This window comes from Neophocaena asiaeorientalis, unplaced genomic scaffold (genome assembly GCF_003031525.2).
Source record: "Neophocaena asiaeorientalis asiaeorientalis breed wild unplaced genomic scaffold, Neophocaena_asiaeorientalis_V1.1 scaffold280, whole genome shotgun sequence".
In the NCBI taxonomy this organism is placed as follows: domain Eukaryota; kingdom Metazoa; phylum Chordata; class Mammalia; order Artiodactyla; family Phocoenidae; genus Neophocaena; species Neophocaena asiaeorientalis.
This window is the reverse complement of record NW_020185321.1, coordinates 6458176-6483021: the sequence shown is the minus strand read 5'-3', so window position 1 is coordinate 6483021 and position 24846 is coordinate 6458176. Positions and strand designations below refer to the sequence as shown.

Here is a 24846-nt window from a genome sequence, read left to right as displayed (position 1 = left end):
CCAGCTATAAGTAACCCCCAAAATCGCTTGGGCCGTTGTAAAAGAAGGGAGAGTTCATGCATGACCTGCAAACCTGAATTAGAATACCAAGGACCTGTAACATTTACAGGGAGCATAGCAAAGGGAGGCTAATGAACAAGAAGAAATCCCCGGTTTGGTTCCCCCATGCTTATACAATTTGTCAAATTACAATTATCACAACGTATGTCATAAAACCCTTCTTTTTGAAAAACGTAGAGAGAACCAGTAAGAATAGCATAGGGTGATGGAACACAAGCCATAACAAAAGCGGTTAAGTTCCTAACAGGATGTTGTTGATGTGAAAGGACAACAGGCCCCACAGCAGCCATCAACTTCCAGATATTATTTTGTACATTTCCTAAATTGGTGGAGAGGACACCCTCCACCTATCCCCCTGGAGGTTCAATCTTATTAATAAGAAGTTCAGCAAAAGGTTGAGGAAAACAGCTGCAGTAGTATGAGGAATTCGATGCCACACTGGTGTAGAATATTGGCATCAATGCCACAGAGGATATGACCATAAAGGTTCTGAGGGGTTAGACGTCCATAAAGGGGGACAATATTTGTTGAATGCAGGGAGGCAAGTCCTTAGGAGGATCCTCTGTAGCCTTAAAATAAGAAGTGGAGAGCCTCATAATATTCAAAATCCACTCCCTGTGAGATCATGTTTCATTCCAATACTGCAACTGATATGTATAAGAAGGCCTGGGTCCTACCGAAAGACATCCATGCCGGTATTGTTCGTGTTGGTTATACCAAAATGCAGGAATGGAAAAACAGATAGGGGCACACAAAAGGAAAGGCAGTAAATGAAAAACAAGTTACAGTGAGAGGGGTAATAAAATCACTGCTTGGATAGCCAAGAAGGGAAGTATCGTTAACATAAACAGGAATTGAGGGATCATTTCATTCTACAGGGCGAAGTAATGGAGGATCAGGGACATATGCCCAATAATTATCAGTATTACCCAAAACTACCTGACAAGAGATAATAGCCAACATAGCCACAAACAACGTTTGTGGGGACTTAGTCACTTGCTGCTGCATCAACATCTCCTCTGCCTTCTGGGTCAGTCGTTTCAATTGGCCCCATGTTGGAGGGTTGGCCATCCACGTGGCCCAGGAGAGACAACACTGATGAGCTTGGAGAGCTGGTTTCTCAGGAGGATTGGAAGTGTCATCGAGCCGCCTTCTCGTCATATGGTGGGGGAGAGAGTTCACCATCTGGTCTGGATCCATATTGCAGGGGAGGGAATTCACCATCCATCTGGTCTGGATCCACAGAATCTCATGAGGCGCTCAGGTATCCAACGAGGATCCTTAGTGTCCCTAGGAAACATACAAACATGCCCTCATCCCCATATTAGTATAGGATCCTGGACCATTCCACTGATTAGTAAGAAGATCCTGCCAACGGACTTCAGCAAAAGGCAAGGCACGAGGATGCCACAATCCTTCGACAGCTGTCTGTCCTTGCTTATCTACGTTCAAAAAATTTAAAGTATATAAAGAATGTCGCAATAAATTGTGCGGGGTTGTGGTATATTCCCCCTTCTTTATTTTAAACCCCAAAGAAGATATATCTTCCCCCTGCTTAGAAGCTTGAAATAAAGCAGTTTGGAGTGGAGAAGAAAGACTCACAGGCAGAGAGGAAGTAGAAGAAACAGAAATAGACCCCTGATTTACTGAAGGGGACTCATCAGGAGATTTTGCTGGCAAGGAAGAGCCAGAAGAATGTGCAGTAGGGGCTAGGGAAGCATCTTGAGTAACATCATGTAAATGTTTTACCCAAGTTAAAGCTTGGGCTAAAGCAGTAAATGAAGTTTTATCTAATATAGGAAAGTTTTCAGACTCTGCAGGCACATTCTTAAGAGCTGCAAAAACGCCATCATCAAAATCAGGATTGTGATATCATGCAGCCTCTTCCTCCAATTCAGTCTCATCCTCTGGGGATAGTTCATCAACCTCCTCCAGGGACTCTGAAGATGGCATGGTCGCCAACAAGGGAGGCGCAGTAGGAGAAACAGGTTCCTCAGGCAAATTTTGTAACTGAGGAGCAGAAGGGAAGCAGCGTAAAGACGCTTTGAATAATTTCTGAAGCTCATGAGTTGGGTCAAGACAATCTCTTATCAAATTCCAAAGTGAAAAAGTACCTACAGGAACCTTAGAAGGACCATGAAGGGAATAGAAAGTTTTCAATTGTTGACCTATTTTTTCCCGTGTTTGAATATTAATAGTTCCTCCCTCTGGGAACCATGGACAAATTTCCTGCACAAAATGAAGAAAATGAACAAGCTGTTTATGCGTAACCTTAATGCCCTGAGCAGATAACATAGAGTACAGTAGCTGAACGAAAAGTTGTCGTTCCTTAAATCCAGTTTGCCCCATTTTTACTGCTGATGAGAACAAAACAGAAAGAAAGGCTACATCTAAAATATCCCCCGGTACAATCCAACTTACCCTGTATATGTCTGCGTGCGAAATATTTCCGGGGTCCCTCTCAACAGCCCATGTACTCAGGTCACTGTTCGGGCGCCACTTGTCAGTCACTGTAAGACTGAGGAACAAGTCCTGAGAGCAGGTGAGGGGATTAAGAAGAGACAGGGTCAGGAGGGTGGTGTATAAACACACACACTTTATTTCTCATCAAACCTCTTTATATATTGCAGTAGACAATACATGTTTTTTGTTAAAATCACCAAACGGAATCATCAGACAGTATTTCCTTAGTGTTGAAGTTATAGTACAAAACATTCTGCAAACCAGGATATAAACATGCATGAGAATAGACTGTGACTACCAAAGCATGCCAAGGAAAAACTATAGTTAGAGAAACTGCAAGCAACCTCGTGGGCCAAGACTCACATCTTCTCTAATAACTCTTTCGGGTCCTGTCAATGATTAAGCAGGACTTTGCCATGCTTTAAGCTGCAAGAACTGTGTCAGCTTGCAGCTGGTTCCCGACAATTTTTGGCTGAGTTGGGTCTTTGTTTCTGGACACGGCCTTTCTCTAGTTGTGGTGAGTGAGGGCTACTCTTCGTTGTGGTGCACAGGCTTCTCAACGTGGTGGCTTCTCTTGTTGCAGAGCACAGGCTCTAGGTGTGCAGGCTTCAGTAGTTGTGGCTCATGGGCTCTAGAGCGCAGGCTCAGTAGTTGTGGCACACAGGCTTAGTTGCTCCGTGGCATGCGGGATCTTCCTGAACCAAGGCTCGAACCCATGTCCCCTGCATTTGCAAGTGGATTCTTAACGACTGTGCCACCAGGGAAGCCCCAGTGTGACCATTTTAACAATATTAATTCTTCCAATCCAAGAGCATGGGGTATCTTTCCATTTCTTTGAATCATTTTCAGTTTTCCTTCAGTTTTATAGTTTTAAGCATATAGGTCTCTAACCTCCTTGGTTGTTTATTCCTAGGTATTTCTTTTTGATGCAATTTTAAAAGGGATTTTTTTTTAAATACTCTGATATTTCACTGTTAGTGGAAAGAAATGCAACAAATTTCTGTATATTAATCTTGTATCCTGCTACCTTGCTAAATTGATTTATTAGTTATAATAGTTGTGGTGTGGAGTCTTTAGGGTTCTGTATGCAGAGTATCATGTCATCTGCAACTAGTGACAATTTTACCTCTTCTCTTCCAATTTGGATATCTTTTACTTCTTTTTCTTGTCTGATTGCTGTGGCTATGAGTTCGAATACTATGTTGAATAGAAGTGGGGACAGTGGGCATCTTTGTCTTGTTCCTGAATTTAGCAGGAAGGCTTTCACTTTTTACTGTTGAGTATTTTGTTGCTTGTGGGTTTGTCATAAATGATTTTCATCATGTTGAAGTATTTTCACTCTATACCCACGTTGATGAGAGATATTTTATCATGAATGGATGTTGAATTTTGTCAAATGCATTTTCTGCATCTATTAAGATGATCATGTGGTTTATGTCTTTCCTTTTGTTAATGTGGTGTATAACACTGATTGATTTGCGTATGTTGAACCATCCTAGAATGATCCAACTTGATCATGGTGTCTGATCCTTCTTATGTATTGTTAGATTTGGTTTGCTAATGTTTTGTTGAGTATTTCTGCATCTATATCAAAGATATTGGCCTGAAATTTTTGTTTTTGCAGTGTCTTTGTCTGGTTTTAGTATCAGGGTGATGGTGGCTTCATAAAATGAATTTGGGAGTGTTCCCTCCTCTTCAGTCTTTTGGACGAGTTTGAGAAGGATAGGTATAAGTTCTTCTTTGTATGTTTGGTAGAATTCCTCAGTGAAGCCATCTGGCCCTGGACCTTTGTTTAGAGGGAGGTTGGTTCTTTTTTTTTTTTTTTTTAATTCTAGATATGATTTCACTTCTAGTCATCAGTCTTGTTCAAATTATCTGTTTCTTCTTGACTCGGTTTTGGCAGGCTCTGTGTTTCTAGAAACTTGTCCATTTCTTCTATCGTGCCCAATTTGTTGGCATATGACTGTTCATAGTATTCTCTTATGATTTTTTTGTATTCCTATGACATCATTTATTTCTCCTCTTTCATTTCCTATTTTGTTTATTGATGGTCCTCTCTATTTTGTTTTTGGTGAGCCTGCCTAGAGGTTTGTTCATTTTATCTTTAAAAAAAACAGCTCCCGATTTTATTGATCTTTTCTATTTTTGCTGATCTCCATTTTATTTATTTCCTAATTTTTATTATTTCCTTCCTTCTACTGACTTTGGGTTTTGTTGACTTTTCTAATTCTTTTCATGGTAGGGAGGTTGTTTGAGACTTTCTTGTTTCTTGAGGAAGGCCTGTATCTCTTTGAACTTCCTTCTTATAACTACTTTTGCTATATCCCATAAATTTTGTAAAGTTGTGTTTTCATTTTCATTTCTCTGAAGGTATTTTGATTTCATTGTTGACCCATTAGTTTTTTTAGTAGCATGTTGTTTAGTCTCCATCAGTTCATTATTTTCCTGTTTTTCTTTCTGTGGTTGATTTCTAGTTTCATACTGTTGTGGTCAGAAAAGGTGCTTGAAATAATTACTATCCTCTTTAAATTTGTTGAGGCTTATTTTGTGACCTAGTATGTGGTCTATCCTAGAGAATGTTCCAAGTGCACTTGAAAAGAACATGTATTCTGCTGTTTTTGGATGTAATGTCCTACAGATATCTGTTAAGTCCAACTGGTCTATTATGTCATTTAGGACCTCTGTTGCCTCTGATTTTTTTTTAAGGGAGGGAGGGAGAGAGGGAGGATGGATGGATACATGGATGGATAGAGGGATGGTGAGTGAGTGAATAGAGGGATGGATGGATGGATGACAGATAATAATAGTGAACTTTTAAAATTAATTAATATATGGCTGCATTGGGTCTTCATTGCTGCACACGGCTTTCTCTAGTTGTGGTGAGCAGGGGCTACTCTTCATTGTGGTGCACAGGCTTCTCATTGCAGTGGATTCTCTTGTTGTGGAGCACAGGCTCTAGGCACATGGGCTCAGTAGTTGTGGTTCGTGGGCTCTAGAGCGCAGGCTCAGTAGTTGTGGCGCATGGGCTTAGTTGCTCCACGGCATGTGGGATACTCCCGGATCAGGGATTGACCTGTGTCCCCTTCATTGGCAGGCAGATTTTTAACCACTGCACCACCAAGGAAGTTCCTACTATATGTTTTTGATTTGTGGTAACTGTGGAGCTCAAGTATGTTGGCCCATAACTATATCTACTTGTGTTAAACTGATAGTCATACAAGTTCATGTTCTAAAATATCTACATTTTAAACTCCCCTCCCCCACGTTTTGTGATTTTAATGTCCTATTTTATATATTTATGTTTATCCTTTTGCTGTTACTTGTAGTTATCGCTTTTACAAATTTTTCTGACTTTTAAAATCTATCTACTGGCTCATTTAAGTGGTCTTCAATCCTTTTATATATTTGCCTTTCTTATTGTGGTTTTCCCTTTCCTATATATTCTTGCTTCTTGTCTATTTAGAGAAGACCCTTCAATATGTCTTACAGGGCAGGTTTAGTATTGTTGAATTCTTTTAGTTTTTGCTTGTCTAAGAAATTCTTTCTCTCTCCTTCTATTCTAAATGATAATCTTGCTGGGTAGAGTATCCTAGATTGCAGGTTTTTTTCTCTCAGAACTTTGAATATATCATGCCCTTCCTTTCTGACCTGCAAAATTTCTACAGAGAAATCAGCTAATTGCCTATGGGGGTTCCCTTGTAACTGTTTTTCTCTTGCTGCCTTTAGAATCCTCTCTTTAACTTTTGGAATTTTAATTATGATATGTCTTGGTATTGGTCTGTTTGGGTTATCTTGTTTGGGACCCTCTGTGCTTCCTGTACCTGGATATCTGTTTCCTTCTTTAGGTTTGGGAAGTTTTCAGCCATAATTTCTTCAAATACATTTTCAATTCCCTTTTCTCTCCCTTCTCTTTCTGGAAACCCTATTATGCATAGGTTGGCAGGTTTTATATTATCCCATAAATCCTGTATGTTAATTTTTTTAAATGTATCTTTCTGTCTGCTGTTCTGGATTGGGTGACTTCCATTATTCTACCTTCCAGATCACTTATTCATTCTTCTGTGTCATTTAGTCTGCTATTCATTGCTTCTAGACTGTTTTTTATCTCAGCAATTAAATTGTCTATTTTTGATTGATTCATCTTTATAGTTTTTAGTTCCTCATTACAGTGATTTGACTTTATATTGGTAATCTTTCTTAATTCCTTCAGCATTTTTATTACCTCCATTTTGAACTCAGGGTCTAGTAGACTGGTGAGGTCTGTTTCATTATTTGTTTATTCAGGGGATTTCTCTTATTCTTTTAACTAAGATTAATCCCTATGCTCTTTACTTAACTTTCTCTGTTCTATGCATTTAGAAGAAACAGTTATCCCCTGCGCTCTTGAAGGGCTGTGTTTATGTGGGAGCATCCCTGTGTAGGCTGTGTGTCCAATATTTTTGGTGTGAGGGCTGTTTTTGGCATGGATGCCAGCCATGTGTTTCCTCAGAGTGTGGTGGCCATTATCCCCTTGATAGGGGGTGTGATTTGCATTGTGGTGCCTTGAGCCTGTTCTGGATGTGAGGTGGGGCTTCCTCTTTACCCTGTGGCTGTCATCACCCTCTCCAGGGCTGGGTCTGCTCTCCAGTTGTTAGGGTAGAAGCCCTGAGGTCAAGTTCAATCAGGTTCCATTGCCCTTGAGTTCATGTCCTGCCCCAAAGGAAGTGATTGCTAAATCAGGTGAGGCCTGTGTGGTCACACAGAACCTATGCATGCACTGCCTGAGTAGGCATCTGCTCACAAGCAGCCCATGGTCGTGTCTTTCTGTTTTGTTCATCCCAGATGTAGTGCAAGGCTGTGGTGTGCAGTAGACTGGGGCTGGGTGTCAGGGTGTTGTGGCTGCAGGAATTGAGGTGGCTGTGTTGCTACCTGGCATCTGGTCTGACTCTGTGGCAGACTTCTCCCAGGATCTGTCTGCCCCAGATCTGGCACTAGGTGCAGTGTGCAGTCGGTGGAGCCGGGGCACCCTCACTGGGAAATGAATTGCTGGGTACTCTTGCCCAGGGCCAGTTTGCCTCAGTTTCAGCACTTAGCTGCTGTGCGTTCTTGTGGCAATGCCCAGTGAGTGTGCTGACAGTGTCTGATGCAGTTGGACCTGCTGCCGCCATATGCATGCTTACAATAGGCTCTGCCACTAGAGCTGCCACTTCCTTCTACACACTGATAATGGGTTCCGTAGCTCCCCCTGGATCACACCCCAGGCCCTTCTGGCTGCTTCATTATAGCTAGATTGAGTCCTCACCCAGGGCCTCTCTTCCCAGGATTCAATGCTTAGCCACTCCTGTGGCCACCTGGTCTGCACATTGCAATGTCTGCCCAGCTAGCCCTGCTGCTCCCCTGTGCATGCAGTAACAATGGTCTCCATGGTTCTGCCTGGATCATGTCCTAGGCTCCCTGGTCTATCTCTGCATAGTTAGACTGAATCTTTGCCCTGACCTCATGCCAGGCTGTAGTAAGGAGTGAGCAGGTCCAAGGTATTCGCCCCTTCAGATTGGGAAGTGTGGCAAGGCAGCACACACTACTGCAAGTCCCTCTCTGCATGGATTGTTAGTGAGCCAGAACACACACACACTCCTTGAGAGTAGAGTCTAGGCTTCTTCAATCCTTTTGTCTGTCTCAGTGGATTTCCCAGTAGGCAAGGTGACTTGTCTCCTCTGTTCAGGACCCTAGGACTGGGATGCCCAGATCGTGAGTCAATATAGTATGCTCCCTTTCCAGGGCAAGTGTCTACCCGTGTGGACCTTCTCTTCCTTACAAATCCCTCCCAGGGTGCCAGTCCTGACCTGATGTCTTTTTTCCCCCATCCTACCTAGTTACATGTTGATCTTTCTTGCCGCTTTGGTTGTATAGGAGATCTTTTGCCTGTTTCCAGTTAGTTTTCTGTGACAGCTGTTCCATATGTAGATGTATTCTTGATGTGTCTGTGGGAGGAGGTGAGCTCCACGTCCTACTACTCTGCCATCTTGACCCTCCTTCCAGATCTCTTTTGGTTGCTCTTCATTTGCATAGAATATCTTTTCCCATCATTTATCTTTGAGCCTATTTGTGACTTGGGTATAAAATGAATCACTTGTGAGCAGCATACAGTTGCATCAAGTTATCAAAAAATCCATACTGCTTCCTTTGTTTTTTAATTTATAAGTTTATATTTAAAGTGATTACTGATAACATAGTTCTGTTTTGCTGTATTTTCCATATGTCTTATATGATTTTTATTCAGTTCTTCTAATAATGCCTTTTCCAATGTAATTCTTATTCCCTCTTTCTTTTTCAGTATGTTTTTAAGGTAATTTATTGGTTGCAATTTGGGAATTAATAGTTAATGCCCTAAATTTATACCAATCTGTGAATTGATACCAAGTGTGAATTGATACCAACTTAGTTTAACGACACGTTAACTCTGCTGTTATCCAGCTCCATCCCAAACTTTTATGTTGTAATTTCACGAATTACATCTTTATACATCACGTGCCCACTGACACAGATTTATAATTATTGTTGTATGCATTTGTCTTTTTAGTCATATAGAAAACAAAAAGAGTTACAAACCTGAAAAACAATGGTGATAGCTTTAATGTATACATCTATGTATTACCTTTGTCAATGATCATTATTTTTTTGTATTGCTTTGAGTTACTGTCTCATGTCCTTTTGTTTCAGCCTTAAGAACTCCCTTTAGCATTTCTTGCAGTGCAGGTGTAGTAGACATGAGCTCTCTTAGCATTTGTTTATCTGTTATGCGGTTTGTGGGCCCCTCACTGCTGTGACCTCTCCTGTTGCGGAGCACAGGCTCCGGACGTGCAGGGTCCGCAGCAATGGCTCACGGGCCTAGTCACTCCGCGGCATGTGGGATCTTCCAGGACTGGGGCACGAACCCGTGTCCCCTGCATCGGCAGGCGGACTCTCAACCACTGCGCCACCAGGGAAGCCCTTTCCTTCATTTTTGAAGGAGTGGTTTGCCAATATAGAATTCCTGGTTGACAGTTTTGGTTGTTGTTTTTTGTTCCACACCCCCACCCCAGCATTTTAAATATTTCCTCCCACTGCCTTCTGACCCCCATGGTTTCTGATGAGAAATCAGCTGTTAATCTTACTAAGGATCCCTTGTTTGTGACAAGTCTCTATCTTGGCTGCTTTCAAGACTTTTCTCTTTGTTTTTCGAGAATTTTAGTATACTGCATCTCAGCGGGGATCTGAGTTTACCTTGCTTGGAGTTCATTAAGCTTCTTGGAGGTGTAGTTTCATGTCTTTCATCTAATTTGGGACATCCACTTTGGCTCACTGGTTGTTGACTAGGCGCTCACCTGAGGCAGTTGCCAGGAACATCTACATACAGCCTCTGTGTGGCTTCAGTTTCTCACAGTATGGTGGCTGGGTTCCAATATGAAGCATCCCAAGAGTGAGTATTCCAAGATAACTAGGCAGAAGCACCGGCTTCTTATGACCTAGCCTTAGAAGCCACAGAACATTACTTCTGCCATATTCAATTGGTCAAGCTAACCACTAAGATCATCCTAGATTCAAGAAGTGAGGAATCAGATATCTCCCCACAATGGGAAAACATTGAACGATTTATGGCCCATTTTTAATCCACCATAAATATCCTGTTGATTACAAAAGAAAGAGCCAAGTTTCCAGAGCAAGCAAATGCCAGAGAAGAGCTGTCAAGGATAGGTCTCCCATTTCCTGAATGGGAAGGGCAGGGATTTGGGAGTGTCCCACTTGTATCAGTAGAAGGAAAAGCCCTACATTAAAGACAGAGATACAAGGAACTCAGAAGTGAAAAGGAATAAAGACCCTGCCTCCTCAGGATAAGAGAAAAAGGTGCTCCCTCAGTGATGTTCCTTGGAATGCGAATGGTACAGAAATGGAATTTGATTGAATTCAAGGACTAGTCATTGGGGCGAAAGAAACCTCCAATAAAGTAGGACTAAATGGGACCTTTCTTAATTATATGTAACATACACAGCAAAACCCCATGGCAAAATGTAGTTCATAATGAAGAAACTAGTCAATCCTTTTAAACATAGGTTACAGGAAAAGAATGACTGGTACCACTTCCATTGTTAAGATGACAAAAATAAGATGTGTGAGGACTGAAAAGGAAGGAATAAAACTCAATATTTGAGGACATTAAGATTCATTTACTTAGAAAATCCACCCAAGTGAACATGTAAACTATTGGACAACTATGAGTTTGGCTAGTCTGCTAGATTCAAGATCATTTTATTAGAAACAATAAAATTTCTCCACACTAGCAATGAATATTTAAGAATTAACACACAAGAACACTATGGAAAAACCTTTAAACTCTTAAAGGGGAAGTTTTGAATAAATGTAAAGATATTCCACGTTCTTGGATCAGATGACTTAGCAAAATAAAAATATCAAATTTCTCCAAATTTATATATAAATTCAATGAGATTCCAAATAAAATCCCAGTGGGATTTTTTTGAGCTACCTCATAATCTTATTCTAAAATCTACTTAAGGACTTCCCTGGTGGCACAGTGGTTAAGAATCTGCCTGCCAATACAGGGGATAGGTTTTTGATCCCTGGTGTGGGAAGATCACACATGCCACAGAGCAACTAAACCTGTGTGCCACAACTACTGAGCCTGCACTCTAGAGCCCGTGAGTCACAACTACTGAGTCCATGCACCTAGAGCCCATGCTCCGCAACAAGAGAAGCCACCACAGTGAGAAGCATGTGCACTGCAACGAAGAGTAGCCCCCACTCGCTGCAACTAGAGAAAGCCTGTATGCAGCAACAAAGACCCAATGCAGCCAAAAATAAAGAAATAAAAAATAAAATGAATTTTAAAAAAACCCAACAACTTAAGGTAGTTTTGGGAACCCCTCAGACTTGGAATTGGTGTCAGAGCAATTTTGTGTGGACTCTTCCCTCTAGTTGTTAACTTTCCCATAGACCAATGGAAGTAAGTAGAGAAATACACACACACACACACATATATATATACTCTTTAGTAGTGAGGAAATGATGAACTATTAGAAAATTATATTAGGAAAGTAGCTCATTACATGAGAAGAATATAAGTGGGTTCTGACCATAAGTCCTATACAAATAAGGATTCTAGGTGGAATAAAAACCTAATTGTGAAAGATAAATGGGAGAAAAATCCTGTAGAATATATTTGTGACTTCAGTTGGGGAGACCTTAAAACAAAATCCAAGGAAGCACAAATTATAGGTAAAAAAGAATTTCAAAGATGGCTTACACTATACCAAAATTAATGTTTATTAAGCAAAGGACCCCAAAGTTACCAGAAAAAAATGATAGGCTGAAAGAAGATATTTGCAACATCTAGCACTAACATGTAACTATCATCTAGACTATCAACTAGAATATGCTACTAAACTATACAAATCAAAAAGAAAAAAGTAGATACCTCCAAGAAAAAGATATGAAGTCATTTTACCGACTGGGAAAACCAAATATTTAACAAGTCAAAGAAACAATGTTCAAACTTTTCAATAGTCAGATAAACAAAATTTAGACAAGATACCAATTTATACATAGCTGACTGTGAAAATCAGAAAGCTGGATAATGCCAAGTGTTGGTAGTGGTGTGGTGAAAGAGGAACTCTTATACACTACTAGCAGGAATATACAGTTGTAGTGGAGAGTGACCTGGCAGTTCTTAGTCAAATTAAGTATAAGTGAACCCTATGATACACCAATCTCATTCTCTGGGGTATATATCCCAGAGAAAATTTCACATTTCTGTAAGATATGTATAAGAATTTTAATCATAGTCTTTTTTGTTATGCTGTTGGAGGGGTGGAGTTTGTTGGAGGAATTAGAGGCAATCTAGTATCGCTCACTCAGGGAATGGCCAAATAAAGTCAGGTGGAATATTATGGAGCAGTACAAACAAAAGAACTAGCCATGGTTTTGCTGAGTGAAAAAAGTTTTAAAAAGTCTATTGTGCCACATTGCTTATGTAAATTAAAAATAAAAGCAACAAAAAATGGGGCTTCCCTGGTGGCACAGTAGTTAAGAATCTGCCTGCCAATGCAGGGGACACATGCTTGATCCCTGGTCTGGGAAGATCCCACATGCCGCAGAGCAACTAAGCCCCTGCACAACTACTGAGCCTGCGCTCTAGAGCCTGTGAGCCACAACTACTGAAGCCCATGCACCCTCTAGCCCGTGCTGTGCAACAAGAGAAGTCACCGCAATGAGAGGCCCGTGCACCGCAACGAAGAGTAGCCCCCGCTTGCTGCAACTAGACCCAACACAGCCAAAAATAAATAAAAATTAAAAAGCAACAAAAACCAATAACATTTGTCTTTTATTTTTTCACAAGGAGAAAAACTTAAGGACGTGGTGAGTTTGAACGGATTAGAGATAGGGATAAAAGGGAGTTATGTAAAAATTACATTAAAATAATTGTAGTAAAAGTTACACCTGTGTATTTTTTTAATGTTACAAACAGCATGTATAATTTCAAAGAAGTTATTTTAAATGGAAAAAGTCACTGATAAATGTTTTAGAGACAACAGAAGGCTTTGGGAGAGCAGAAGAAAGTACGTGACATAGCCCTGGGGCGGGCATGAAGCCTGCCCTGAATAAATATAGACAAATTAAATAAACCCCATAAAAACTGGGAATACAGTAACAGATATTTTGATTTTAGGTAAAGGGAACCTCATGTGTAGTATCATAGAAGTGGCAGAATGAGTGGGGATTATGCAGACTGCAAGAAAATCATACGGAGTCCAGAGAGATTAGTTTAGGTAATCAGAGGCCAGATGATGAAGCATTTCATGCAGAAAAGATCAGGCATTTTCCACTGGATAAAGGGAAACAATAATAGGTTTAAGCTGGAAAGTGACTGTTGTGGATAGATTTTGGCACCATGAGGTAGGAATGCTGCTGTAACAAATGCCAAAAAAAAAAAAAAAAGTGGTTATGGCTTTGGAACTGGGTGATGGGTAGAGGCTGGAGGAGTTTTGAGGTGTATGTATGAAAAAGCCTATGGACTTCCCTGATGGCGCAGAGGTTAAGAATCCGCCTGCCAATGCAGGGGACATGGGTTTGAGCCCTGCCCTGGTCTCTGAAAATCCCACATGCTGAGGATCAACTAAGCCCGTGCACCACAACTACTGAGCCTGCGCCATAGAGCCCACAAGCCACAACTGAGCCCGTGTGCCACAGTCACTGAAGCCCGCGGGCCTAGGGCCCATGCTCTGCAACAAAGAGAAGCCACGGCAATGAGAAGCCCGCGCATGGCAACGAAGAGTAGCCCCTGCTCGCCACAACTAGAGAAAGCCCATGCGCAGCAATGAAGACCCAACGCAGCCAAAAAGAAATAAATTTAGAAAAGAAAAAAGCCTAGATTGCATTAATGGGACTGTTCATAGAAATACAGATGTTAAAGGTGATTCTGGTGAGCTCACAGATGGAAATTATGAACATGCTCTTGGAAACTGGAAGAAAAGTGATCCTTGTTAGAAAGTGACAAAGAACTTGGCAGAACTGTGTTCTAGTGTTTTGTGGAAATTAGTGATAACTTTGGATTAAGCTAGGGAGATTTCTAAGCAGTGTTGAAGGTGTAGCCTGGTTTCTTAATGTTTATTATAAAATGAGGGAGAAGAGGAAGATAAATTGAAGGAACTTTTTTTTTTTTTGCGGTACGCGGGCCTCTCACAGCTGTGGCTGCTCCTGTTGCGGAACACAGGCTCAGGACGCGCAGGCTCAGCGGCCATGGCTCACGGGCCCAGCCGCTCCGCAGCATGTGGGATCCTCCCGGACCGGGGCACGAACCCGCGTCCCCTGCATCGGCAGGCGGACTCTCAACCACTGCGCCACCAGGGAAGCCCCTTGAAGGAACTTTTAAGCAAAAACGAACCAGATCTTGAAGATTTGGAAAATTCTCAGCCTATTCACGTTGCAAAAAATGAGAAAATGTGCTGTGGAGAGAACACCAAGAGTGTGGCTGGACAGTCACTCCATAAAGAGATTACCAATGAGTTTAATCAGCCATCTCAGCTGGAGCCAGGAAGAGAGATGAGATTATAGCAGCAGAAAAAGTGCCAGCTGGGACTAAAGGGGGACAGAAAATAGGATAGAGTGAAGTCTGTTTTACTTGTAAGATTTCACAGGACAGACGGGTCAACAGAGCTATCTGAATTTGGACATGCATTATCCCTCAAGAAAAGGGCGGAGTGAGGATCTAGTTTGAAATGGCAACATAGAAGAATCCTGAACTCATCACTTTCTCCCGCAGACACAATGAATCTACAGCTACATACAGAATAATTCCCTCTGAAAGAAATCCAAAAATTAGTTGAGGAACTCCCATGTATTATATGTATAGCTGATTCACTTCGTTATAAAGCAGAAACTAACACACCATTGTAAAGCAATTATACTCCAATAAAGATGTTAAATAAATAAATAAAATTTAAAAAACCAAACCGGTAGGGAAAGGCTGAGAGGCAATCTCACCATAAACCCCACCCTTGGCACGGCAACCTACAATTGGGAGGAAACTCACAACTCTGAGCTTCTCCCTGAGGAGCAAAGGATTTGAACCCCACATCTGGAACCGCAACTTTTAAGACCTGTACCTGAGATGAGCCACCAAAATCCCTGGCTTTGAAAGCCAATAGTATTTGCATCCACAAGACCCACAGGATAGGACAAACTGAGAAACAGTTCTTAAAGGGCTCCAGCAGACTCACCTGGCTATCCCCCCAGGGCCCAGCACAGAGGCAGCCTAATTGAGACAGGAGGGAAAGGGGTAGGACACAAATGCTAGATAATGAAGAAGGGGCACGGCTGTTGGGATGTGATAAAGACTATCTGGAACCAGCTGAAACCAAGATGGCTTTGAGAATAGTCCGGTCATTGACCTTTAGCTCATTATACCTTCATTGTAAAACTAAAAACCACTCCCTCTTATGCCAGCTCCGAGGAGGACCGTAAAAGACCAAAACGTGAACAGTGGCCCAATTCCTGGGATATCCCCACCCTACACCAAAATAGCAAAAATATTCCTCCCATTCATTAGCCTACGAAATTACTTAACCCATAAAAACCTGCGACCCCATGCCCAAGGGCCACTCTCACTTTCTGAGACAGTCTACATTCTGCCTATGGAATGTGTATCTCTCTAAATAAACCTGCTTTCCCTTTACTCTGACTTGCTCTTGAATTCTTTCCTGTGTGAAGCCAAGGGCTCTCACTTTGTGGTCTGTCCTAAGGACTCCTGCAGGTCCCAGGTCATGACATTTCCCTCTCCTGCAACATAATGATTACCCAACTATCTATGAAAGAAATGAATTTGCAAAGTTTTAGCCTGAGGAGCAGGTACCTAATTTAACACACATCTAGGTGCCTACTGAAATACTCTCCAAAAACCACAGAGGCCAGCAGGTGCCATCTTTGCATTCTTCCTCCATCTTGCTCCAGGTCACCAGTATCTCCTGGAAAGGAGTTTATGCACATGCCTGGGACCCCAGTTTTTGTGGGTACCACCCAGGGCACATCCCTTGGTTGCCTGGCTCTGGTGACCAGCAGGGCTTATGTTCCCACAGGACTGTAATAAATGGAGAAAGAGGGTTTGTTTTTTTTTTTTTTTACTAGCTACCCATCCCAGGGCTCGGCAGAGAGGTAGCAGACTGAAATGCCCAGTCTTCCTGTGAAAGAGGCCTATTAGCTTATCTTCACAGCTGTGGGCTGAGGGCCCAGCTTCTAATTAAACACATACCTAAGGGCTGAGTGTAATCCTCTCCAGAGATCTGGGAAGGCAGGCACGATCTTCATGCTCTCCCTCAGTCTCCCTCCAGGTTGCCTGTATCTCCCGGAATGGAGCTTGAGCACACATCTGTGCTCTGATTTTTGATGGCTGCAGCACAGGGTACACCCCTCGATTGCCTGGCTCTCGTGGCCAGCACGGCTTACGTTTGCCAATCGGACTGGACTGTAACAAACAGAGAAATGTAACTGGGCAGGACCCTGTGAGGCCTTCCCAGAATAGACCCCCGCCCATGTCATCCTCCTGCCTTTTGTCTACAGAAAAACTTCAGTCAAAGAATAAATTTAATCAAAGAAGTGAGAAAATGCAGAAAGGAAAACAGTCAAGCAAGACAAAAATAATACTTTAGCCATTAAACAAAGTCAAGGACCTTTAGTTCTTCCTCAAGGGCTATAAATGATATTCTGAGCCATGTCCTTTGAGCTGTTTTGTGATACTGAAACCCCCATCACGTGGAAGAAGTTAACTCTCTGCTGCCCACAAGCATGTAGACCCCAGACTGGTTGGAACCAGAAGGTTGATGATGCTGACTCCCAATTACCTCACCACCAACCAATCAGAAGAATGTCCATGAGTTGATCACACACCACAAACCCCCTCCCTCACCCTGTCTTTATAAACCTTTCCCTGAAAGCCCTCAGGGAGTTCAGGTCTTTTAAGTACTAGCTGCCCTGGACTCCTTGCTTGGCGCCCTGCAATAAATGCTGCACTTTCCTTCAGCACAACCCAGTGTCAGCAGATTGGCTTCACCGCACACAAGCAAGCAGACCCAAGTTTGGTTCGGTAACAGAAACAGTTCTTACCTGGCTGCTCTTAAAAGAAACAGCACAGACGTAGCAGCATGAAACACACCCCGAGGCTTTCTGTGAAAGAGGCCTATTTGCTTATCTTAAAGCTTCAGCCTGAGGGGCAGGCTTCTAACTTAACACATTATCTAGAGGTCTACTGAAATACTCTCCAAAGATCAGAAAGGCTGGCAGGTACCAACTTTGCACTCTCCCTCTGCCTCACTCCATGTTGCTGGTATCTCCCAGAAGGGAGCCTGTGCACACATCTGGAGTCCCAGATTTTGTGGTTGCTGCCCAGGGGATGCCGCTTGATTACCTGGCTCTGGTGGCCAGCAGGGCTTATATTCACAGTTTGTATAGGATTGTAGCAAAAGAAGAAAATGTTCATAACAAAAGCTACACCCTGCTCCTCCCAACAATGGAGAGGTAGCTGACTGAAAAAGCCCAGTCTTTCTGTGAAAGAGAAACCATAAATTACTCAGCAATGCATTCACTGTAGGGCACTGATTTAGGGCAAGATTATTGGAAACACCTTTGCCAGTTCTTATAGTCTTGGGATTCTAGTCCAGGGGTTCTTGAGACCTTGGGGGTTGTTATGGACTGAATGTTTGTGTCTTCCCAAAATTCTTATGTTGAAATCTAACCCTCAATATGATGGTATTTGGAGGTGGGACCTTTGGGAGATTATTAGGTCATCAGGATAGAGACCTCATAAATGGGATGAAGGCGATGAAGGGACCAGAGCGCCCTCTTTGGGCCACATGAGAATACAAGGAGAAGCTAACAGTCTGTAACCTGGAAGATGGTCCTCACCAGAACTCAACCATGCTAGCTAGCACCCTGATGTGACTTCCAACCTCCAGAACTAAGAAATGTTTTTGTAAGCCACCTAGTTTATGGTATTTTATTATATCAGCCTGAGCTAGGACACGGGTTATTTCTCTGGGAATTAAGTCAAATTTTAAAAATCTGATCCCTAGAAAAATACACCTAGGCCCCAACATGCAACTCCATACATACAACTTCTGAGAGTTCAAGGACCTCTGGGAACCTGTCCAAGGAATCCCCAAATTTCAGGTAAGGAGATCAGCTCCTTACTTGTAACAGTCCATTGGGCCACACTACACCCTGATGACAGAGAGCTGGTAAAGCTGACTCAGAGTTCCACATACACGGTCATTACTCAAACTGCAACAACTTTAAACTGGACCCTTCAGGAATAACAATGAACCCTGTGCTTCATCTCTTATCATTTCCCTGCCCAAACCCCTACCCCGTTGACCCACATCTCTGTGTTAAAGTCATCAATCACGAACCTTCTTTTAAAGTCGTCCTAAAGAAGGTGGTCCCCGTCAGGTCTCTCAGGACTATCTCCTCTTTGGCCTTAAAAACTATTTATGAGGTAGGTAATGTTACTGTATTTCACCAAACTGAAGACGCCATTGGTTGAAAAAAAGGCATCCCCAATTCAGAAATGTTAAAATGCAAAGAGAATGTATCAGTCTTAGAGTTTTACAGATTCATCTGTTGGTAAACAGCTGCTGCACCAACTACCTTCCAAAATGACCTATTCAAAACCTGGGACACCCGCCCTTCCCCAGTTTCCCCCAATCTTGAAATGAAAGGGTTCATTTCAGATTTAAAAGGGTCCTTCTAATGCCTTGCTCCATCCCTGGCCTATGTCTTTCTGGCAGTGCCTGTGCCTCATGTGCTGGTAAATATTCCACATGACAACGTAAGTTACAAAGGTTTTCAGTTCTCTCCAAGATGTGTACTTCTGCATCATCAGGGTTGTGGGGAGAACAAAGTTCCCTGGATGGGTGGAATTAGTTTCCTGAACAAATACATGAAGAGAGGGTGGGGGGAGCAGGGATGATAAGAGTAAGAATTGGGTAAATTGAGAACATATCTTCAGCCCTCTCATCCCTAGGGATGCAAGGAACTGAGGACCAACTGCTCATAGAAACCTGTTAGGATAGCAAACTTTAGACAAAATGTCGTGCATAAGTCATGATAAACGAGATGGTGTTAGAAGAAAGAGGGAAGATACCAACTCATCTGGGCCATGGCTTTAAGGCTTAAATGGTACAAACTTCTCCGTTCAGGCTCTTCTGGTGGGGAGTACAGAGTCCTGTAGGTCTGGAGGAGGAAAAAGGAGATAGAAGGCTGCAGGCCTGTCTTGCAGCTTCCAAACACACAATTTGAAACTCACCCCACTTCCTTCTCTGGCCCCTGATAACACATGAAGATTCTTCAACCCCAAAAAACCCTCAAAAGCTGGAGTTGAGTCCCTTAGACACCAAGGTGCAGCCTGCATCCTTGACAAAATGGCTGCATTTTGCCACAGAACTTGCCTTAGGTTCAATGGGATGGAGTTCACAACTTTCTCTCCTGAACAGGGCAAGTACACACCAGAGATGTTCAAACAATGTGTTTAAATCACCTTAATAATTCTAATAGCAATAATAATATCAATAATACTAGCAACTAGGTAAGAACTTGTATATATTATCTCATTTGATTCTCAAAAAAGGAAAAAATAAAAAACAAAAGTGCAATGTTAAGTATTTCTCCCCGTTTTACAGATGATGGAAACCAGGTTAACATAACTCATCCAAAATGACATGGTTTGGAGGTGATGGAGCCCAGAGTAGAATATAGGTTTCTCTGACTCCCAAACTAGCCCTCTTTAGGTAAGAGACAGTGCGGCCTTGAGGAGCATAAACTCCAGCCGTCTTCTCTTGGCTATATGGGGCCACATCTGTGAATTCACATTACAAGACCAAGTCTGCAACTCATGAGAATCTCTGTGCTTGGAAGCTTCAAACTGAAACTCAAATTCCTGCCTTCTCTCCTAGAGGTCATTTTCCCAGGGATTCTCTAAGGCTATTGAGGAAGAAGCAGGAGGGATTCACAGCTGTAGCCATCAGAGACCCTAGAAAAGACCCATGGCCCGGGAGAGCCATGATCGTGCTTCATAAATTGGTACTCATATCTCCGCTTGAGCCCACTTTTAGGCGAGGCACTACAGGGAAGAGGAATGCAGAAAGGCAAGGCTCAGGCCTTTCCTCCAAGGAAGCCAGATTCTCAGTCACTCACCCGATCTGTTTTGGTAGAGGCAGCCATATCCGAAGCAGAGAGAAAGGAAACTCTTCACGAACTTCACGAACACCAAGGAATCACTGGGTTACTAAGGGTTACCCTCGGCGGCAGCCACACAAAAGCTGTCGCACGCTCACACTGGCACTGCCACTGCCACACAGGGTCACAGAGTCTCACCAACGTGGTGACACAGCGTCAGAGTCACACAGGCTGCAACAATCTCCCCTTAATCACAGACCCATGGTAACGCCCTACACCAGATCATGCGTAGGCCCCACAAACACGCTATTATGGCATCACACACGCAACCCTAGTAGCAACACAAGACAAAAAGACACACTGACACACACACTCGAAGGAGCAGCCTGGTAGACACACCGACGAACGCACGCCAACAAACCGGACGTACACGTCTCGCCCGGACAAAGACCGAGAGACAGCACCTCCTCGGCCCGCACAGGCTGGCCCCTCTGGAGCTTCAGGTCGCACCGCTTAGCGCCCCAGAGCCAGACGGAAACACACTTACCTGCCTCACGCTGAGAAACGCTAGCCACCGACACCGCTACGTCACCAGACTGAATCGGGCCGCAGTGGCCCCTGGGAAATGTAGTTGGAGCGGGGATGGGGGTGCCGAAGAAGGCTGGAAACGCTCAGGTGCGAAGGGCTCTGGGGCTTGTAGTTTAGGAAGGAGACGCCGGTGCTCGGAGAGCTGTAACGCGCGCGAGGGGCGGCCCCGGATACGCCCCAGAGCCAAAGAAAGCCCCGACCCGTCCTCTGATCCGCTGGAAGAACTAGGGCTGGGGTCCCAAGTGGTGCCCTTGCACAGACAAGGGGCATTGCAGGGAGGGGTGGGACGGAAGGGACCGAGATCAGAAGTGGAAAGGAATAAGCTCCGTTCGGGGGAGTGGAGGAGGTGAGGGGAGGGTGAGTAGGGGTGAGACCGGAAGGAAGGGGTCAAGCCCCAGAGGTGGGAGGATCTTCCTAGGGGAGGAGCGCTCAGGTGATGCTTGTCCAGGGGGACTAACAAGCCAAGGAGCTAGCAGCTCACGTTAATTTTGGTAGCTCACTGCATTATAACCGGGCTCAGAGTTGAAAGATATACTTTGAGAGGCTCGTTTTTCCTGGTATCGTTGTTTGTCTCAGGCCAAGCAGAGCAGGAGAAAAAGACTTGTGAGGGCTGCGGAAACAATGAGAACGTCTTCTTGGGTGAGGCGGCTCTTGTCTCCCAAATAGGAAGGAAACCCTTGAGGAAACACTATGCCAGGGCAACCCATAATGCAGGTACAGTCTTTCATGGGTGCTGGACTCCTGGGGGGTTGGTGGAGGGGGGCTTCCAGCACCAGGGCCTGGGGGCTTCCAGCACCAGGGCCCACCAACCTTTATTTACCCCAGGTGCCTCCCAAGGCAAGGCAATATCTTCCTTTGGCCAACACCCATTATATGCTCAACTTTTCTACAAGAATTAAAGGTATTCAGTGTATATCTTGGGGCCAGAATAAGCTAAATACCTGGATGGTTAGGAGAGAAAGGATTTTCCCCTTTATGACACTGAGGAGGAGGGGCTCGCAAAAGGGACCAAGAAGAAATGGTGCAGATCATGGTGCTTCCCAACCTTTATCATGGCACAAACAGAAAATGGTAATATTTGTATGGCACACTGGAGTTGTATAAGTTAGGGTGTAGATTATGCTGATATAATAAAGACCCCAAAATACTGTGACCTAAATATCATACATTTCTCCCTCATGTAAGAGTCTAAGGGCGAGCAGTCCAGGACTGGTGGGATAGCTCTGCCTTCCTGAACAAGTAGTTTCCATCTTTGGGGCAAAGGTGAGTATTAAAATTCTCAGTATCTCCCAGCAAACAGGGTAGAGGAAGGGCAGATAAAGCAGGCACAGAAATGATAATCATCCCTTTTGCTCACATCTCATTGGTTGGGTAAGATGGACTTCTTAAAAATAAAAATTAACTTTTGTGCATCAAAAGACATTATCAAGAAAGTGAAAAGATAACCGACAGAAAGGGAGAATATTTGTAAATTATGTATAGGATAAGGGTCTAGTATCCAATATATATAAATAACTTTTTATGACTCAACAACAAAAAGACAAACAACCCAATTAAAATTTGGGCAAAAGACTTGAATAGACATTTCTCCAAAGAAGATATACAAATGGCCAACAAGCACACAAAACGATGCTTAACATCATTAGTCATTAGGGAAATGCAAATCAAAACCACACGAAGTGCCACTTCACATCCACTACGATGGCTATAATTCTTAAAAAAGGAAAATAAGTGTTAGGATGTGTAAAAACTGGAAACCTTGTATACTGCTGGTGGGAATGTAAAATGCTTCAGCTACTGTAGACAGCAATTTGGCAGTTCCTCAAAAAGTTAAGCACAGAATTACCATATGATTCAACAATTCCACTTCTAGGTATATGCCCAAAGAACTGAAAACAAGTACAAGTACACACATGTTCACAGCAGCACTATTCACAATAGCCAAAAGGTGTAAATAAACCAAACATCCAACAATGAACAGATAAACAAAATATGGTACATACATACAGTGGAATATTAGTCAACCATAAAAAAACTGAAGTACAAATAATGCTTACATGGATGAACCTGCAAAACATTATGCTAAAAAAAAAAAAAAACATTATGCTAAGGAAGCCATATACAAAACGTCACATATTGTGTGATTCCATTTATATGAAATATCCAAAACAAATAAATCCATAGAGATAGAATGCAGATTAGTGGTTGCCTTCCTTAGTGGGGCTGAGGGGAGAATGAGGAGAAACTGCTTAATGGGTAAGGGGTTTACTTTGGAATGATGAAAATGTTTTGGAACTAGACAGGTGGTGGATGAACAGCATTGTGAATGTACTAACTACTACTAAATTGTTCACTTAAAAATGGCTATTTCCATATTATGTAAATTTCGCTTCAACAGTTTTTAAAATGTGAATGGTGTAAACACTGCAATTAAACAGCAGAGATTTGCAGACTGAGTTTTAAAAGCAATAACCAATTGTATGCTCTTCACGAGAAATGCATTTTAAATAGAAAGACACAAATAGGTTAAAAGTTAAAGGATGGGAAAAGATATGCTATGATAAGATTAATTAAAAGAAAGCTAGAGTGGGCATATTAATACCAGATAAAGTAGGTTTGGGAGCAAAGAATATTGCCAGGGACTAAGAAGTTCATTTTATAATGATACGGGGATATATTAGTTAAGAGTACCTAATAATCCCAAAGGTTTAGGCATTTAACACAAGAACTTCAAAACACATAAAGCAAAAGCTTATAGAACTAAAAAAGAAAAACAGACAAATTCACAATTATAGCCAGAGATGGCAAAAACCCCTCTCTGAAAACAACTGACAAGAGATAGTAGACCTAATATAACAGGTATTAAAAGAATAGGAAATACATAAATGTACCAAACTACATCTGTTTATTTAGTATATGCTTGAGTTGACATTTACAATAAGTGGGAAAGGTGGATTATTTGTAAATGACGCTGAGAAATGGGATAGCCATATGGGGGTAAAATGAGATTCTTACCAAAAAACTAAAAAATGTAAAAAAAAATGAAAGCACAGAAGTAAAGGAGAAATCATGTGAAACATTTTAAATTGTCTCAAGATGTAGGCCTTTTAAATATGAATCAAAACTTAAGAGCCTTAAAAGAAAATATTGGTAAATTAGATAACATAAAAATCAATTTTGCATGGCAAAAGAGGACTGTAAGCAAATTCGAAAAACAAATAATACACTGGAAAAAAATTGCAAATCACATAATAAGGAGCTAACTTCCCTACTATATAAGTAAAAGGTCACTTTCCAACTGAATATTGGGCAAGAAATACAGACAATTCACAGAAAAGAAGCTCAAACCCATTCATAATAAGAAAAAAGCAAATAAAAACTACACTGGGATATGATTTCCCACTTATCAGATTGATAAAGATCCAGTAGTTTAATGGTTTGCCCTAACAGATGAGAAATTTATACTCAAAAGATCAAAATACATATACTTTCTGAATATACATGTAACAGTTATAAAAATTGATTACATATGAGGCTATAAAGGAAGGCTCATTCAATTCCAAAGAATTAATATAAACCTCTAATGTAATAGCATTAGACACAAATAACAAAAAGATAGCCAAAAATTGTGAGTTAAAGAGGAACCCCTAAAATAAACTACAAAACATGGAAATGTACAATGCAACAGCATAGGACAGAATACAACAATGAAAACGCTAAATGCCAAAACTGTAGGACACAACTTATGTAGTAGAGGGAAACATACAACTTAAGTACATTTGCAGGGAAAACAAAAAACTAAATTCTCAATTCAAAAATGTAGATTTGGAATATACGGTGGAATATTACTCAGCCATAAAAAGAAATGAAATTAAGTTATTTGTAGTGAGGTGGGTGGACCTAGAGTCTGTCATATAGAGTGAAGTAAGTCAGAAAGAGGAAAACAAATATCGTATGCTAACACATATATATGGAATCTAAAAAAAAAAAATGCTTCTGAAGAAGCTAGGGGCAGGACAGGACTAAAGATGCAGATGTAGA

At 42.1% G+C, this 24846-nt stretch overlaps 1 long non-coding RNA gene across 2 annotated transcripts; it reads right to left on the bottom strand.

Annotated features, from left to right (window-relative positions):
• Positions 1-1072: 1072 nt before the first annotated feature.
• On the bottom strand, positions 1073-21045 carry LOC112392325 (uncharacterized). 2 transcript variants are annotated; one of them, XR_003001663.1, is made up of 4 exons: positions 20765-21045; positions 16301-16513; positions 2482-2592; positions 1073-1350 (listed from the first exon to the last, which is right to left on the bottom strand). It is a non-coding gene; the product is annotated as an uncharacterized LOC112392325 (long non-coding RNA). The 2 variants fall into 2 exon arrangements; XR_003001662.1 differs by lacking the exon at positions 20765-21045 and having other exon boundaries at positions 16301-16694.
• Positions 21046-24846: the final 3801 nt, after the last annotated feature.